The following is a 14,181-nucleotide window of genomic DNA, read 5'->3' as shown; positions in this document are numbered from 1 at the left end:
GTTCGGTACCAGTGGCCAGGCCGCATTTCGATGGCGGCTAAATACAAAAACGCGCATGTGCTGTGCGATGTTAGCGCCCATTGAGGAACTCTAGTTTGTGCACGTTAATCTCGAGTCTTGAACTGCAGCCTTCCTGATAGACTCCGCGTCGCTTTGACTCGTTAAACAACAGTTATTAATACTATTATTACACAATGATGGAAGTATGAATTGGTGTTCTTTTTTTTTATGAATTCGAACATTCTTTATTGAACGCGACTGAAATATGCAAGGAAAGGATGGCCTGTAGCAGCGGTAGATATATATAAAAAAAAAATAAATAGCGATTACACAAATAGGTAATGGGAAATAAGGCGGTCGCTGGCATGCGATAACGAGTACTCGCAGAAAAATGCTACTCCAATGAAGTGTAAATTTGATGAAATGATTTTGTGTTATGTCGATTCGCCGAAACTGTTCTCCTTATAAAAAAATGCAAATCGCTAGCGGGCACCCTCGTCACGCTGTTCTCGGACTGCTGGACCATGAATTCTCTGACGGGCGGCTTATAACTGCCTCTCGCTGCCGCACATGATAGAAGCCAACAGTACCGAAACCAAGGAGCATAGGGGATGTATTTGTTCTTAAACAATTTGTGGTCTTCATCACTGGGAGCTTAATAGGCTAATTATTTTTAAAGATAATTGATAAGACAGAAGAAAAGACACCTACATGCCGCTAGTAGGATCCGCACCCACGAACTCCAAAGTTTGCGTCTGGGGTTCGACAAACTGAGCTATGGCGATGGCTGTCCAATCTTCTGCATTCGGTGCTACTTATGTTTGAGATTAACTGAACCTTGAGAGTGTTCATCAGCGCCACCTTGGTCCGTAGCGGCAGGCGTAGTGCGGCCTGTTTTACCGCAAGTGCCTCGTAGGAACGTGGTCGAACGATAAGGGAGGTAGCTGCGCGAGAATCTTCCCTTCGGGTCCTCGGTGTCTGAGACGAGAGGCTTGTGCTTTTTGGCGTTTTTTCATAGTACGCTTTGGTAACGGCATGCGTGGATCATTCACAGCAATCGACCTCAGCTATTCCGGCTGCAGGTGGAAAGAGGGGGATGAAGATGCACTTCAGAGCGGCGTAGTCGGCTTTTATCAGAGTAACAGAGTGAATAAAACGCCACCTGGAAGGTGGCTGCGACGGCAAGCTCCCGGAGAGTGGCCAGCAGCTTAATGGCGGTGCAACAAAAACTTCAGCGTGTTCACTAGCGACACCCTCGTCCATATACGCCACCGCAAACGCCACCACACATGGTACTTAAAGGCGGTGTGACAAAACCTTGAGATTGTTCACCATTGCCACCCTCGTCCATATACGCCACCGCACACGCAACCGCACATGGTGCTTAAGGGCGGAGCAACAAAACCTTGAGACTGTTCACCAGCGCCACCCTCGTCCATATACACCACCGCAAATGCCACCGCACTTGGTACTTAAGGGCGGTGTAAGAAAACTTTGAGAGTGTGAGCCAGCGCCACCCACGTCTATATACACCACCGCACACGCCACAGCATATGGTACTATGGTAGCAACCATGGTAGCAAACATGGTAGCCATATGGTAGCAACCATGAGAGTGTTCACGAGCGCCACCCTCGTTCATATACGCAACCGCACATGGTACTTAAGGGCGGTGTAACAAAACCTTCAGCGTTCACCAGTGCCACCCTCGTTCATGTATGCCATCGCACACGCAACCGCACATGGTCCTTAAGGGCGGTGTAACAAAACCATGAGAGTGTTCACGAGCGCCATCATCGTCCATATACACCACGGCACACGCCACAGCATATGGTACTTAATGGCGGTGTAGCAAGCCCTTGAGAGTGTTCAGCGCCACCCTGGTCCATATACGCCACCGCACTTGGTACTTAAAGACAGTGTAAAATAAAAATTGCACCTCTCCCGTAACCGAGAGTAGAGTAAGAATGAAATATTTACGGGCCTAACACAGGCACCATTCCTCGGCTTAAGCAGCTGTGAAGGTGGCGGCATATTATTCAGGACGACGCAGAAGCGTACGCGGACACGACGAGACGCAGGCCTGAGAAGAATGTATATGTAGCGCGTTCGAGTACTTCGCGAGCGTGTATACATCTGCCTGCCAGAGGGGGAAAGGGCATGAAGGCCCTTCGGCCGGTCTTTTACATGCGTGAGTGTAGGACCGCAGCGCCATCCTTGGGGAGCACGCGAAACAGTTTTTCAGCCGGAAGCCTTTCTCGCCCTGGAGCTCCCCTCTTTCTCTAAGCGGCCTTCTCTCAAAGACCCTAACAGATCACGTATGACAACGAAGTGTATTGTGGCATGTATGTGCTTTTTCCGCGCATTATTAGAAATCGGAAATTATAATTCCGCGCATTATCAAATGCACAGCTCGACTGATATCATGATAAACATTGAGAAGACACTGGCAGCAGTTATTTTTTGTGACTCGTTTGGAGAGCAACCGGCGCTTGTATGCCGGTACCGTAGGAGGGCTTAGAGAGTCTCGTTGAATCTCGTTAAGGATCGTACGGTGCCCGGATGTTCTCGTTTCAGAGCCCGGATGGGTGGAATACAGTGCCCGGATGAGTGGATTTCAGTGCCCGGATGATGGCTCTCGGTCCCGGCGTGAGGTCACCACTCTGCGACAACGGGAGCTAAAAGCATTTCATGCTTAAAAACCTTGATTGTGCGCCACCCTCATCCATATACGCCACCGCACAGGGTACTTAAAGGCAGTGTAACAAACCCTTGAGAGTGTTTAGCGCCACCCTCGTCCATATACACCAGCGCACACGTCACCGCACTTGGTTCATAAAGGCAGTGTAACAAACCCTTGAGAGTGTTTACCGCCACCCTCGTTCATATATGCCACCGAACTTGGTACTTAAGGGCTTTGTAACAAAACCTTGAGAGTGTTCAGCGCCACCCTGGTCCATATACGCCACAGCACTTAGTAATTAAGGGCAGTGTGACAAAACCTTGAGAATGTGCACCAGCGCCACCCTCGTCCATATATGCCACCCACACGCCACTGCACTTGGTACTTATGCGCGGAGTAACAAATCCTTGAGAGTGTTCACCAGAGCCACCCTCGTCCATATACGCCACCACACACGCTACCGCACATGGGGCTTAAGGGCGGTGTAACAAAACCTTGAGAGTGTTCACCAGCGCCACCATCGTCCATCTACACCACTGCACTTGATACTTAAGGGCGGTGCAACAAAAACTTCTGAGTGTTCACCAGCGCCACCCTCACCCATTTACACCACCGCACTTGATACTTAAGGGCGGTGCAACAAACCCTTCTGAGTGTTCACCAGTGCCACCCTCGTCCAGAGATGCCACCGCACACGCAATCGCACATGGTACTTAAGAGCGGTGTAACAAAATCTTGAGAGTGTTCACCATCGCCACCCTCGTCCATATACGCCACCGCACTTGATACTTAAGGGCAAAGTAACAAAACCTTCTGAGTGTTCACCAGCGCCACCCTAATCTATAGATGCCACCGCAGACGCAACCGCATTTGGTACTTCAGAGCGGTGTAGCAAAGCCCTGAGAGTGTTCACCTGTGCCACCCTCGTCCATATATACCACCGCAGACGCCACCGCGATTAGCACTTAAGGGCGGAGTAACAAAACCTTGAGACTGTCCACCACCGCCACCCTCGTCCATATACGCCACCACACTTGATACTTAAGGGCGGTGTAACAAAACCTTGGGAGCCATCACTGGCGCCACCATCGTCCATATATGCCACCGCAGATGGTACTTAAGAGCGGAGCAACAAAACCATCTGAGTGTCCACCAGCGCCGCCTTAAACCATTTACGCCACCGCAATTGGTACTTAAGGGCCGTGGGACAAAATCTTGAGAGTGTGCACCAGCGCCACCCACGTCCATATACGCCACTGCAAACGCCACCGAACATGGTACTTAAAGGTGGTGTAACAAAACCTTGAGAGTGTTCAGCAGTGCCACCCTCGTCCATATACGCCACCGCACACGCAACTGCACATGGTATTTAAAGGCCGTGTAACAAAACCTTGAGAGTGTTCACCAGTGCCACCCTCGTCCATATATTCCACCGCATACGCCACCGCACTTTAAGGGCGGAGTAACAAAACGTTGAGAATGTTCAACAGCGCCACCCTTGTCCATTTACACCACCACACGCCACCGCATCTGATATTTAAGCGCGGGTTAGCTAAACCTTGAGAGTGTTCACCAGCGCCACACTCGTCCATGTATGCTACCACATTTGATACTTAAGGGCGGTGTAACAAAACCTTGAGAGGGTTCACCAGCGCCACCCTCATCCATATACGCCACCGCACTTGGTACTTGAAGGCAGTGTAGCAAACCCTTGAGAGTGTTTAGTGCCACCCTCGTTCATATACTCCAGCGCACATGTTACTTAAGGGCGGCGCAACAAAACCTTGAGAGTTTGCACCAGCGCCACCCACGAACATATATGCCACCGCAAATGCCACCGCACATGGTGCTTAAAGGCGGTGTAAAAAAACCTTGAGAGTGTTCAGCGCCACCCTTGTCCATTACGCCACCGCACTTGGTACTTAAGGGCGGTGTAACAAAACCTTGAGAGTGTTCACCACTGCTACCCTCGTCCATATACGCCACCGCAGTTGATACTTAAGTGCGGTGCAACAAACCTTCTGAGTGTTCACCAGCGCCACCCTCACTCATATACACCACGGCACACGCCACCGCACTTGGTACTTACTGGCGGTGTAACAAAACCTTGAGAGTGTTCACCAGTGCCACCCTCATCCATATATGCCACCGCACACGCCACCGCACTTGGTACTTACTGGCGGTGTAACAAAACCTTGAGAGTGTTCACCAGTGCCACCCTCATCCATATATGCCACCGCACACGCCACCGCACTTGGTACTTAAGGGTGGTGCAACAAAACCTTCTGAGTGTTCACCAGTGCCACCCTCATCCATATATGCCACCGCACACGCCACCGCACTTGGTACTTAAGGGTGTTGCAACAAAACCTTCTGAGTGTTCACCAGCGGCACCACAATCTATATGCGGGGGAGATTTTAACATGGACATGTGAGATAATACGGCCACAGCACGCAATTTTGTCGCCATACTTCAGTCAACTGGTTTTGTTAACTTAATAACATCCCCTACTCGGATCACAGTGTCTACGTTACCATGTCTCGATCTCCTGATTACAAATATTGAATCCAATGTTTCAGATGCTGGAACAATTGCAAATGACCTTAGCGTACACTGCCCCATCTTTATTTCTTATCAAGGAGAAACAAAATACAAAAATGACGAAACTCAAACCTACACAGTGCAGTACATATCAGACGAGGCTCTTGAATCTTTCAAATGCGACATTGGTTTATACGACTGGTCATTTATATTCGATATAAAAGATTCAAATAATGCATATTCAGAGTTTATCAAGGTTTTTGTAGACATATACTCTAAGCACTTTCCCTTCAAGAACATTAAGCAGTCTAAACGAATAAGAAAGCTTTGGATCACGCCAGAGCTCAAAAGAATGATAAAGCGCAAAAACAAGTTGTACCATGCCTTTTTAAATAACCGCTCTCTAGAATCTCTAAGCTTGTTCAAAAAAACTAGAACTAAACTAAATGCTGAGCTTAGGCGTGCTAAGATTGTGTATAATCAAAAACTGTTCTCTGATGTCAGAATGAAAAATTCAGACGCTGTCTAGAAAGTTGTCAATAACATGTTACATCGCAATACGAAAAATGCGCCACCTCAACGAATAATCTATAAGGGCTCTGAATTATCCTGTCAGGCTCTTGCTGACCATTTTAACAGCAATTTTTTAACTACCCATTTACCTATGACGCATCTACCTGAAGTTCCTTCATCTTGTAGCCCTTTCGAAAGCCTTTTTCTTGAGCCCACCAATGAGACCGAAGTATGTACAACCTTTATGAATTTAAATAATAGCAAAGCCTTAGATTTTGACAATATTCAGATAAAAGCAGTCAAATGTGTACTATGCTTTATTGCACCCGTGCTTGCATACATCTTCAATTTGGTAACTGAAACGGGAGTTTACCCGAAAGAAATGAAGAAAGCAAGAGTGACAGTTCTGTTTAAAGGTGGAGATAAAGATATAGTGTACAATTATAGACCAATATCTGTGATTCCAGTCTTTTCAAAGGGCTTGGAAAAAGTAATCTTTTCCCGTCTAGTGAACTTTTTTACTGTAAAACAAATCCTGTCTGAGGCTCAATTTGGCTTCCGAAAAGGCAAGTCAACAGAATTAGCACTGTTATCACTGAAGGAATGTGTCCTGCAAAACATTGAAGCGGGTATTCTCACTCTCGGACTCTTCATTGATTTTAGTAAGGCTTTCGATTCCATAAACCATGAAATTTTAACACATAAACTTTCTCAAAACGGAGTCCGTGGAACACCTTTAGACCTGATCAAATCATACCTACAAAATCGAAAACAGTCCGTCTATATCGACAAGCATCAGTCTTCTTTTCTGGCGGTACAAAATGGTGTGCCCCAAGGCAGCATTCTGGGCCCGTTGCTTTTTAACATCTATATAAATGACATTGTGCACATTCATGATAAAGCGAAATTTACCATATACGCCGATGATAGCAGTATACTTATATCTGGTCACGACATAAACAAGTTAATCGAAGAGTGCAATGTAATCCTTACGAAACTAGAAAACTGGTCCTCTTCTAATTGCCTGCAAATAAACCCTACAAAGATTAAACTAATAATTTTCCGTGCAAGGAACAAGCCATTCGAACTACAACGCGCTCCTAAATACGCAGGTCAAGAAATTAAAATTGTTGACAACCACAAAATCCTTGGAGTTACTTTCTCGTCGCATCTCAGCTGGGATCAGCATGTGGAAAATATTTGTAAAAAGCTCTCTTCAGTAGCAGGTGTTCTATCACGATGTCGATGTCTTCTTCCCACTCACGTGAAAATTCAAATTTATCATGTTCTTTTCGGTTCCGTTTTGAATTACTCTAACTCTGTTTGGGCAACTACCACAAAAACAAATGTGATAAAAATACAGGTTCTGCAGAAGAAAATGATCCGCTACATTGCAAACCTTCCTTATCTCTCTCTATCACGAAGTGCCTTTATTAATTATAAAATAATTCGCTTTGAACATATGTATGTTTTTCGCATTTTGAGGTTTTTTTACCATTCTTCTCGTGCTTATAGAGATTTCCTCATACATACTGCCCATTTAAGGACCGCTTCGAATCGAACCCACACCCGAAACACCGATCCCTGGTATATTCCATATTTTCCAAATAATTATAAACTTCAAACGCTCGAACACAATTTACCGACCACTCTTAATAAGTACAAAGTTTTGGCTGGTGTTAAACAAAGTGAGTTAAAAATGTATTTTGTTAATATATCGCCTGGTTGCATTTTATGTGCCTCTGTTTGTCTGCAGGTGCCATGTATGCACAATGATTTTTTTTTTGGGGGGGGGGGGGGTCCTTTCTTTCTTTTCATGCGTATGTAAACTGCCATTGTTTTTCATTGTATTGAATCAATATGTCCCTTGCCTCGTTGTGTTTGCCTGTTCTAACCTATATATCTTTGTAAACCTTTTTTTTGCGTTCTGTCGTGTACTGCCACTTGAGGTGCTTGGGCCCCGTCAAGCTGCTTTTTAGCAGCTTTTAGCCCTTGCATCTCTCTAGGATGTAACTTACATTCTCGAAAAATAAAGCGAAATGAAATGAAATGAAATATACGCCACCGCACACGCAACCGCACATGGTCCTTAAGGGCGGTGTAACAAAACAATGAGATTGTGCACCAGCGCCACTCTCGACGATATATGCCACCACACACGCCACCGCACTTCGTACTTATAGGCGGATTAACAAATCCTTGAGACTGTTCACCAGCGCCTCCGTCGTCCATATACGCCACCACACACGCTACCGCGCATGGGCCTTAAGGGCGGTGTAGCAAAACCTTTAGAGTGTTCACAAGCGCCACCATCGACCATACACGCCACCGCACTTGATACTTAAGGGCGGTGCAACAAAACCTTCTGAGTGTTCACCAGCGCCACCCTCACCAATTTACGCAACCCCACATGGTACTTAAGGGCGGTTTGTGCTCCTGGTGCAACAAAACCTTCTGAGTGTTCACCAGTGCCACCCTTGTCCAGAGATGCCAACGCACACGCAATCGCACATGGTACTTAAGAGCGGTGTAACAAAACCTTGAGAGTGCCCACCACCGCCCCCCTCGTCCATATACGCCACCGCACTTGATACTTAAGGGCGGTGTAACAAAACCTTGAGAGTCTTCACTGGCGCCACCATCGTCCATATATGCCACCGCAGTTGGTACTTAAGGGCGCTGCAACAAAACCTTCTGAGTGTCCACCAGCACCACCCTAAACCATTTACGCCACAGCACACGCCACCGCACTTGCTACTTTAGGGCGGTGGGACAAAATCTTGAGAGTGTGCACCAGCGCCACCAACGTCCATATACGCCACCGCAAACGTCACCGCACATTGTACTTAAAAGTGGTGTAACAAAATCTTGAGGTTTGAGCAGTGTTACCCTCGTCCATATATGCCACCGCACACGCCACCGCACTTGGTACTTAAGGGCGGTGTAACAAATCCTTGAGAGTGTGCACCAGCGCCACCCACGTCCATGTACGCCATCGCCAACGCCACCGCACATGGGACTAAAAGGCGGTGTAACAAATCCTTGAGAGTGTTCACCAGTGCCACCCTCGTCCATATATGCCACCGCATACGCCACCGCACTTGGTACTTAAGGGAGGAGTAACAAAACCTTGAGAGTTTTCACCAGGGCAACCTTTGCTCATATACACCACCGGACATGCCACCGTAATTGGTACTTAACGGCGGTGTAAGAAAACTTTGAGAGTGTGAGCCAGCGCCACCCACGTCTATATACACCACCGCACACGCCACAGCATATGGTACTTAATGGCGGTGAAGCAAACCCTTGAGAGTGTTCAGCGCCACCCTGGTCCATGTACGTCACCGCAATTGGTACTTACGGACGGTGTAACAAAACCTTAAGAACGTTCACCAGCGCCACCCTCACCCATTTACGGCACCGCACTTGGTACTTAGGGGCACTATAACAAAACCTTGAGATTCCACGAGCGCCACCCACGTCCATATACGCCACCGCACACGCAACCGCACATGGTCCTTAAGGGCGGTGTAACAAAACCATGAGAGTGTTCACGAGCGCCACTCTCATCCATATACGCCACCACACTTGATATTTAAGGGTGGTGTAGCAAAACCTTGAGAGCGTTCTCCAGCGCCACCGTCGTCCATATACGCCACCGCATATGCCACCGCACATGGTACTCAAGGGCGGTGTAACAAAACTTTAACAGTGTGCGCCAGCGCCACCCACGTCCATATACACCACCGCACACGCCACGGCATATGGTACTTAATGGTGGTGTAACAAACCCTTGAAAGTGTTCAGCGCCACCCTGGTCCGTATATCCACCCCACTTGGTACTTAAGGGCGGTGTAACAAAAGCTTGAGAGTGTTCACCAGCGCCACCCTCAACCATATACGCCACCGCACATGGTACTTGAGGGTGGTGTAATAGAACCTTGAGAGTGTTCACGAGAGCTAACCTCGTTCATACATGCCACCGAACTTGGTCTTAAGGGTGGTGTAACAAAACCTTGAGAGTGTTCACCACCGCCACCCACGTCGATATACACAATCGCGTCCGCCACCGCAATCTGTACTTAAGGGCGGTGTAACAAACCCTTGAGAGTGTTCAGCACCACCCTGGTCCATATACGCCACCGCACTTGGTACTTGAGGACGGTGTAAGAAAACCTTGAGAGTGTTCACCAGTGCCACCCTCGTCCATATATGCCACCGCATACGCCACCTCACTTGGTACTTAAGGGCGGAGTAATAAACCTTCAGAGTGTTTACAAGCGCCACCCTTGTCCAAATACACCACCGCACACGCCCCCGCAATTTGCACTTAAAGCCAGTGTAACAAACCCTTGAGAGTGTTTACCGCCACCCTCGTTCATATATGCCACCGAACTTGGTACTTAAGGACGGTGTAACAATACATTGAGAGTGTTCAGTGCCGCCCTGGTCCATATACACCACAGCACTTGGTAATTGAAGGCAGTGTAACAAAATCATGAGATTGTGGACCAGCGCCACCCTCGTCGATATATGCCACCACACACGCCAACTCACTTGGTACTTATGGGCGGAGTAACAAAACCTTGAGAGTGTTCGCCAGTGCTACCCTCGTCCATATACGCCACCACAGTCGGTACTTAAGTGCGGTGCAACAAACCTTCTGAGTGTTTACCAGCGCCACCCTCACCCATATACGCCACCGCACAGGCAACCGCACGTGGCACTTAAAGGCAGTGTAACGAAACCTTGAGAGTGTGCACAGCGCCACCCACGTCCTTATACGCCACCGCAAACGCTACCGCACAACATACTTAAAGGCGGTGTAACAAAACCTTGAGAGTGTTCACAGGTGCCACCCTCGTCCATATATGCCACCGCACAGGCCACCGCACTTGGTACTTAAGGGCGGAGTAACAAAACCTCGTGGTGTTCACCAGCGCCACCCTGATCGATGTACGCCACCGCACACGCAACTGCACATAGTACTTAAAGGGGCCCAGAAACACAATCTTAGTTAACTGTTTTCCCTGCTGATTGCATACAGAGAGTTATAATGGTGCTATTAGCGTCGGTAATACCGCGTATATTCCGTTTTTTAATATTTTAATGTCCTCCCAAAAACAACTTCATCGCTCTGATGGTGTCGCCACACAGTGGCCGGTTTTTAGCAGCGGATATGACATCACCTGGCGCGAGCTTGATGATCGGACAAACAGTAAATATACTGCAAATTGTGTGAATAAATAGAGAAGCATTTTGTCACCTGTCTACGTTTTATATTAGATCAACAAAAACAACATGTTTGTCTTAGATAAAAGCCCTGCAAAGCAAGTAAAATAATAATACACCACCAGGGGCGCTCTGGCATGGAAACGACGTGCTCTGGCTGGCTGTTTTGATTGGTTGCGCCAGGTGCCGTCATTGGGAGAGCGAAATAGGAGTGGAAAGCCCCGCCAAAATCGAGTTGAGGGCAGCGTTTTGTTTTCTTGTATTTTCAAATTTCTTCACTGAATAACTCCCGTTCCTGTGCATCGATTCCTGTAATTCTTTTTAAGTCAGCATCTGTGTGACATTAACAACCCACCTGAAGTATAGCCGGTATCCCCCAAGCAGTGTTTCGCCGCCCCTTTAAGGGCGGTGTAACAAAACCTTGAGAGTGTTCACTAGTGCCACCCTCGGCCACGTATGCGATCCCACACGCAACCGCACATGGTCCTTAAGGGCGGTGTAACAAAAGCAGGAGAGTGTTCACGAGCGCCACCCTCATCCATATACGCCACCACACTTGATGTTTAAGGGTGCTGTAGCAAAACCTTGATAGTGTTCACCAGCGCCACCGTCGTCCATATACGCCACAGCATATGCCACAGCACATGGTACTTAAGGGCGGAGTAACAAAACATTGAGAATGTTCACCAGTGCCACCCTCGTCCATGTATGCCATCCCACACGCAACCGCACATGGTTCTTAAGGGCGGTGTAACAAAACCATGACAGTGTTCTCCAGCGCCGCCTTCGTGCATATACGCCACCCCACATGCAACCGCACATGGTACTTAAGGGCGGTGTAATAAAACCTTGAGTGTTCACCAGTGCCACCCTCGTCCATGTATGCCATCGCACACGCAACTGCACATCGTCCTTAAGGGCGGTGTAACAAAACCAAGAGAGTGTTCACGAGCGCCACCCTCGTCCACATACGCCACCGGACTTGACACTTAAAGGCGGTGTAACAAAACCTTGAGAGTGCTCACCAGTGCCGTCCTCGTCCATATACGCCACAACACACGCAACCACACATGGTACTTAAGGGCGGTGTAACAAAACCAAGAGAGTGTTCACGAGCGCCACCCTCGTCGACATACGCCACCGGACTTGACACTTAAAGGCGGTGTAACAAAACCTTGAGAGTGCTCACCAGTGCCGTCCTCGTCCATATACGCCACAACACACGTAACCACACATGGTACTTAAGGGCGGTGTAACAAAACCTTGAGAGTTTCACCAATGCCACCTTCGTCCATGTATGCCATCGCACACGCAAACGCACATGGTCTTTAAGGGCGGTGCGACAAAACCATGAGAGTGTTCACGACAGCCACCCTCGTCCACAAACGCCACCGCACTTGATACTTAAGGGCGGAGTAACAAAACCATGAGAGTGTTCAGCGCCACCCTGGTCCATATACGCCACCGCACTTGGTACTTAAGGGCGGTGTAACAAAACCTTGAGAGTGTTCACCAGCGCCACCCGCATCCATATACGCCACCGCACTTGGTACTTAAAGGCAGTGTAACACACCATGAGAGTGTTCCCCAGCGCTACCCTCGTCAATATACGCCACCACACTTGGTACTTAATGGCGGTGCAACAAAACCTTGAGAGTCTGCACCAGTTCCACCCACGTCCATATACGCCACCGCAAAACGCCGCCGAATAAGGTACTTAAATCCAGTGTAACAAACCCTTGAGAGTGTTCACCGCCACAGTCGTCCATATACGACACCGCACTTGGTACTTAAGGACGGTGTAACAAAACTTTGAGAGTGTTCACCTCCGCCACCATCGTCGATATACGCCACCGCACACGCCACTGCACTTCAGGCTTAAGGGCGGTGCAACAAAACCTTGAGAATGTTCACCAGCGCCAGCCTCGTTCATGTACGCCACTGCACACGACACTGCATTTGGTACCCATGGGCGGTGTCAACAAAACCTTTATAGTGTTCACCAGCGCCACCCCGTGTCATGTACACAACCGCACTTGATACTTAAGGGCGGTGTAATAAAGCCTTGTGTGTGTTCACCAGCGCCATCCTTGTCCATATAGGCCACCGCACTTGTATCAGATTGCAGTTTATCAGCAGTTTATCAAAGCAACTTGCCCCTTTCCTCCTCCCAATCTCTTTCCCTCCTTTCGTTCCGTGGTCTTGATAAAAGGCCCGAAATAAACCACCAAGTGCACATTTGGTGGGTCGGCCTAGCACCTTGCTTCCACCAGAGCCTGTGTCTTTTTAACGCTTGATACATGGTGTCAGAAGTGGGATAGAAGCCGCGCCAGAATGGATGTTGTCAAGCCTTCAGAGCCGCTACACCTGGCGGGAAACTTACGAAGAAACTGGCAAGTGTTCAAGCAAAAACTGGAGCTTTTCTTCACGGCAACGCCTACCACGCCACCCAGGACGGAAGCCGCCAAGACCGCAATCCTTCTCAGTGTCGCTGGGGAAGAGGCCCTCGACATCTATAGCAACTTCTCCTTTGCACAAGGTGAGAGTAGTGAAGACTACCAGACCGTACTGCGTAAGTTTGAGGAGTACTGTGCTGATGACGGGAACGAGGTGTATGAAAGACACGTTCTTGGCCTTCGTATGCAGGATGAAGGAGAGCCATTTCAGCAACTTCTGCGGCATTTAAGGAAGCACGCGAAGCTGTGTGAATTTCGCGTGCTGGAAGAATCCATGATACGAGATCAGGTTGTTTTTGGTACTAACGATCCGAAGATGAGGGAAAAAATGCTGCGAGCAAAAGACCTAACGTTACAGAAGGCAAAGCAAATGTGTAAAGCGGCCGAGGTTTCAGCGCGGCAGAATGCCGTTTGGTCGAAAGATACCCTGCAGGTGGACTACACCCACAAATCTGAGCAGAAGCGTAATGCTTTTCGTTGTCGGCAAGGCAACAGAATGCATGCAGAGAAGGAGTGCCCGGCGTATGGAAAGACATGCTATGCCTGCAAGAAGCCAAACCACTTTGCGGTATGCTGCAAGCGTCGCCCGAGCCGACAGATAGATCAGGTTCAAGAAGATAAGGGCGAGGCCGGCTTCGACATTTTAGATTTCGGTGTTTGTGGCATCGAAAAAGGGGCCGGTGCAGAATGGACGGTTAGCGGAAACATACGTGGCCACGAAATCAGGTTCAAGGTGGACACAGGTTCGCAAGCGAA

This window comes from Amblyomma mixtum, chromosome 3 (assembly GCF_055824585.1).
Source record: "Amblyomma mixtum isolate Tamu chromosome 3, ASM5582458v1, whole genome shotgun sequence".
Taxonomy (NCBI): domain Eukaryota; kingdom Metazoa; phylum Arthropoda; class Arachnida; order Ixodida; family Ixodidae; genus Amblyomma; species Amblyomma mixtum.
The sequence above is the reverse complement of the archived record's forward strand: the minus strand, read 5'-3'. Positions refer to the sequence as shown.